Source organism: Octodon degus, unplaced genomic scaffold (genome assembly GCF_000260255.1).
Source record: "Octodon degus isolate 3935 unplaced genomic scaffold, OctDeg1.0 scaffold00015, whole genome shotgun sequence".
NCBI lineage: Eukaryota > Metazoa > Chordata > Mammalia > Rodentia > Octodontidae > Octodon > Octodon degus.
This window is the reverse complement of record NW_004524591.1, coordinates 17,023,494-17,029,318: the sequence shown is the minus strand read 5'-3', so window position 1 is coordinate 17,029,318 and position 5,825 is coordinate 17,023,494. Positions and strand designations below refer to the sequence as shown.

Sequence of the window (5,825 nt, the reverse complement as noted above, 5' to 3'; positions counted from 1 at the left end):
CCGCCCGCGTCTCTGGGCGGCCTGGGAGGGCGAGCTGGGGGCGCAGCTTTCCCGCCGGGCCAGTGTCGCGGGCTGTCCTCCGAGGAGAGGCCTCCAGGACGTGGGGCCGTAGCCCGACTCCTGCGAGCGCCCAGCTCCATTCCCGGGCCGCCCTGCCTCAGTCGGTGACGATTTTAGCCCGAGAGACTGACTCACCCCGACCCTTCCCGGCATCCTCAGCGAGCACTTAATTTAGGAGCAACCTCCTCGCGCCCCTAGTTCAAACTTCAGTTGTCCTAAATAGTTGGGGTGGTGTTGCGGGTAATGGGTGGAAGTGTAGAACCTGGATGTCTGGGGAACAACTTTGCCTCCTTCAATTGCTGTGTCAAATTTTACCACAAACGCTTGCTTCCACTCCCGCTTTTTTTCTAGAAAGTTCCCTGTATTGCCCCTCACGCTTTCTGCTTGGCCTCTCCTAAAACTCCACCTTTTACACTTGAAGCTTTGGTATATAGTACTTCATTTGGAGCAGTGAGCTAGAAGCTCCCTGGGTTCTGATTCTTAGCCTAAGGGGATCTTAAGCTTCCTGAGGGCAGGGCCCTGACTTCCAGCAGCAGGAAGTGACAGACTTTTGCAGTACAAAGTGCTCTGGACTGCAATTCAGGACACCTACAGGTGTGCACCCGCACACCCATGTCAGTTTGATTGACACCTACTATTTGTATTTTTAAATACAATGTGACGTTTTGATTTGGGTATACATTGGGAAGTGATCAACTCAGTAATTAGCACATCCATCTCTTGAAGTGAATTCCTTCTTTCCCTTCCTCTCTTGCTTCTCTGTGTTTTACCTTTCCAGGCTGGGCTCATAGTTGGGATCCTCTTGCCTCAGAATTCCAGAGTGCTGGAATAACAGGTGTGCACCGCAGAATCTGGCTCCCAATCATTTATTGTATTTTCAAATTCTTTCAGTTTCTACTACTTTGAGATATATAATACATTATTATTGATTATAGTTACCCTGCTGTTTTACAGAATGAGAGATCATTTATTTATTATTTACTTACTTATGCATTGATGCTGGGAGTGGAACCAGTACTTTGCACTTGCCAGGTAGGTGCTGTGCACTGAACTTTATCCCTGGCCCCTACAATACTAGACTACCAGAATTTATTCCTCCTGTCAAAAACATTTTTTCTTGTTGAGCAGTCTTCCTCTTTATTGTCCCCAGCTTTTGGTAATCACCATTCTTATCTTGATTTCTATGAGGTCAACTGTTTAAGATTCTACTTATGAGTGTGATCATGTGTGAGTACATGTGTTTTGTGGTTCTCATTCACAGGCTGAACTTATTTTTGTTTTTAATTTTGAGGAATGAACCTAGAGGATCACACATGATAAACATGTGCTCTGCCATTGAGCTGTATTCCTAATCCTCAAATTCTCTCCTTTTTTTTCTTTCAAATTTTAAGTTTTTAAAAAAGGTGACTGTTTTTATTGATTGTGTGTGTGTGTGTGTGTGTGTGTGTGTGTGTGTGTGTGTTTTACTAGAGATTTAACCCAGGGCCTTACACATGCTAGACAAGTAGTCCACCCTTGAGCTATTTCCCCAGCTCTTGAGTAGGTGCGATTATATTTTTTATTTATTTATTTTTGTGGAACCGGGGATTGAACTCAGACCCTTGAGCTTGCCAGAGAAGTGCTTATTCCACTGAGCCATCTCCCCGGCCCTAGGTGCGATTATAGGCATGTGCCAGCACACGATTTCTTGTTTATTTTTAAGCTGTCTTCTAAAATGTATGTAGTTTTTTGGTATCCTGAGTTAGAATTATTTGAGCCAACCTCTATGCCAAATACTTTTCTTTTTCGGAACCGGGGATTGAACTCATGCCTTTGTGCTTGCCAGGGAAGCGCTTATTTCATTGAGCCATCTCCCCGGCCCTATGCCAAATACTTAACAAGTAGTAGTTCATGTAATCCTTAGCCTCAAGAAGGAGGTATTTTTAATATTTTGGTTTTATAGATAGGAAAAAGAATGATCTTAGAAGTTAATTAATCTTCTGAATGAGAGCCCAAACTCTTCTTGGTTTCTTTGTTGTAGTCCTTCTGTACAGGGCCATCCACAGGATTGAGTATGAGTCCTTTACAAAGACTGCCTAGGTTGCTGGACAGTGGTGTGGACCTGTAATCACAGCTCTCAGGAGGCTAAGGCTGGCTTTGAGTTCAAAGCCAGCCTGAAGTATGTAGCAAGACGCTATGTCACACTGCACTCCCCCCAAAAAAACCCATACACATCCTGAAAGAGTTATTAGGGAGTTGTTGATTCAGTTTAGTTGCTCACTGAGAAAAATTTAGAGAGTTGAAGAAACAGGCTGTTTAATAATAGACATATACTCTTTCCAGGTGTGCTAATGAGAGTAACATCGTCTTTAAACCCTCCGTGGCAATTCCTGATGCACTGCTGTGATGCCCAGGGAAGGCAGGGCAACCTGGAAATCTAACTACTTCCTAAAGATCATCCAACTTTTGGATGATTATCCAAAATGCTTCATTGTGGGAGCAGACAATGTGGGCTCCAAGCAGATGCAGCAGATCTGAATGTCCCTCCGAGGGAAGGCCGTGGTGCTGATGGGCAAGAATACTATGATATGCAAGGCCATCCAAGGACATCTGGAACATATCCCAGCTCTGGTGAAACTATTGCCTCATATCCAGGGGAATGTGGGCTTTGTGTTCACCAAGGAGGACCTCACTGAGATCAGGGATATGCTGCTGGCCAATAAGGTGCCTGCTGCTGCCCGTGCAGGTGCCACTGCACCATGTGAAGTCACCGTGCCTGTCCAGAACACTGGTCTGGGGCTCGAGAAGACCTCTTTCTTCCAGGCTCTGGGCATCACCACTAAAATCTCCAGGGGCACCACTGAAATCTTTAGTGATATACAGCTGATTAAGACTGGGGACAAAGTGGGAGCCAGCGAGGCAACCCTTCTGAACATATTGAACATCTCCCTATTCTCCTTTGGGTTGATTATTCAGCAAGTGTTTGACAATGGAAGCATCTACAACCCAGAAGTCCTTGACATTACAGAGGAAACTCTGCATTCTCGCTTTCTGGAGGATGCCCGCAATGTTGCCAGTGTCTGTCTGCAGATTGGTCACCCAGCTGTTGCATCAGTGCCCCATTCTATCATCAATGGGTACAAGCGGGTCCTGCCTTTGTCTGTGGAGACTGATTACACCTTCCCACTTGCTGAAAAGGTCAAGGCCTTCTTAGCTGATCCATCTGCATTTGTGGCTGCTGCCCCTGTTGCCTGCTGCTGCAGCTGCCCCAGCCAAGGTGAAAACCAAGGAAGAATCGGAGGAGTCAGATGAGGATATGGGATTTGGTCTCCTTGACTGATCATCCAAAAAGCAAACTATTCAGCCTGCCTGATTGGCAAAACAAGGAATAAAGGCATAATTCTCTTTCAAAAAATAATAGACATATAGGCAAACTATGACTATAATTCTTGGGAAAATAAATTATAAATAGTATGAATAAAACCCTCCTAAATTTAACAATAAAGTCAAAGAGAAGATTAATTAATAATGTTGTTTTATATTCTCTATATTAGCAGGAATTATTTAAGAGAGAAACAAGACATTCTTTATATTCATAGGTTATATTTGAGGCATTTTTAACATATTGGAAAAATGGAAATATTTGATATAAAGTATAAATAGTACAAATGTTTTGTGTGTATGAAAGCTAGTATTCATATGGTTGGAAGCATATTCCACCCCAGTTTTTGTGTGAATTTTTTTTTTTTTTTTTTTGCGGAACCGGGGATTGAACTCAGGCCCTTGACCTTGCCAGGCAAATGCTTATTCTACTGAGCCATCTCCCTGGTCCCTTGTGTGAATATTTTATACATCAGAAATCCAATTACTGTTTACATTTAAGGGGAAAAAAAGAACAATTCATCTTCATCCAAGGGCTAATCCCCATACTTTACTATTTATTGCCACTTGACTATCAATAACCATCACTTGCAAGAGCACACTCTAAGACCTAAAGAGTGAGAACCAGTCTTTAAAATCTAGTCATTCTTAGGGCTGAGGAGATAGCTCAGTAGCTTAAAGGCCTGCCTGGCAAGCACAAGGTCTTGAGTTCAATCCCTGGTACCAAAATAAAATAAATAAAATAAAATACAATCTAGTCCTTTTTAGGATTCAGTTGACATGAAGTCAGATTAGGAATTGGAAATAAGGCTGCTTTTGCCTATTTTTCTAATTTTTATAAGTGAACAGGGGCTTGCCATAATTATAGAAATTGCAAATTACTGATAGGATTTTGTTAGGTATAGAATCACAAAATCTAAGAAGAGACATTAGAAGTCATCTAAATTTAAGCACCTATAATATTTATTTATTTATTTATTTATTTGGTGGAACCAGGGATTGAACTCAGGCCCTTGCGCTTGCCAGGGAAGTGCTTATTCCACTGAGCCTTCTCCCCGGCCCCCAAAGCACCTATAATATTTAGATGCTAATAGAATATCCATCTCTGACAGGACTGAACAAAAAAAAAGGGGGATACAAAGGAAGGACCATTTTGTATTTATATATACAGAATACTTAGGATAGATATACAGTTACTTTTGCTGGTTCAATGAGGAGAAAGATTTGTAGTAGTAGTGTTTGGACAGGATATCCTTTCTGCTTCTTGTACTATGGATAACCACTAAGAAGATAACAATGTACAATGTATTAATTATTGAAAATGTCCTATTAATCAACTTTGAAACAAATATTTCATTGATATTTGTTTCTCAATAAAATAAAAAGGGGGAAAAAAGAAGTCATCTAATCTAATTTCCTCTTTTTTTTGAGACAAGGTTTCACTGTGCTGTCCAGAATGGACTTGAACTCACTATGTAGCCCAAGATGGACATGAATTCACAGTGATCCTCCTGCCTCAGCCTCCTGAGTGCTGGGATTACAGGCGTGCACCTGGTTTCTTCATCTTAAAGCTGAAGAAACAGGCTTAGAAGAATGTTAGCAATAGTGTTAAGGAAAAAATGTTTGCTTCTTTCTTTATATACACACACATTAAGATGACATAAAATTGATTTTAGGCCACATATGTTATTTTTTATTATTTTACTTTTAAAAATATATTTAGTACAGGGTTTACAGGGTTCCACTATGCAGCTCAGACTCCTAGTGATCCTCTTATTTTCAGCATCCCCAGCACTGGGATTATAGGCTTGTGCCACCATGCTTAGTTTCAGTGGCCAGCTTGGCGCACCAGGGGCAGGGCCAGTGAGGCATGTGTTACCAGGATTAAGCTTAGGTCCCTGCACTTGCCAGGTAGGCACTTAGTATTTTTTATGTTAATATTTATTGAAGACTTTCTTGATAATAGGTGCTGAATTAAGAGTTTTATGTCATTAGCTCAGTTTTTCCTCACAGAAGCCTAATGAATTTTATTCCCGTTTATAGACAGAGCAAGCAAGGTTTGCTCCTTCCCTCTGTATAGTGAGTGATTGACAAAGTTGGACTTTGTAGCCCATTCTTTTAATCATCACATGTGAAATAGTTTGCTTTCTTTATTGTAGTCATTGTTATTGTTGTTATTAATTTGTGGTTCTGGGGCCTCATACATTCTAGGAAAGTATATCAGTTTTTCTTTTCTTTTCTTTTTTTTTTTTTTTTTTTGCAGAACCGGGGATTGAACGCAGGCCCTTGCACTTGCCAGGGAACGCAGGCCCTTGCACTTGCTTATTCTACTGAGCCATCTCCCCAGCCCCTATATCAGTTTTTCATTGCTGGGACCAAATACTTAACAGCTGCATTTTTTTTTT

The 5,825-nt window shown here is 41.4% G+C and overlaps 1 pseudogene; it reads left to right on the top strand.

The window, feature by feature from the left end:
• The first annotated feature begins 2,445 nt into the window (after window positions 1-2,445).
• Window positions 2,446-3,379, top strand: LOC101563333 (annotated as a pseudogene).
• Window positions 3,380-5,825: the final 2,446 nt, after the last annotated feature.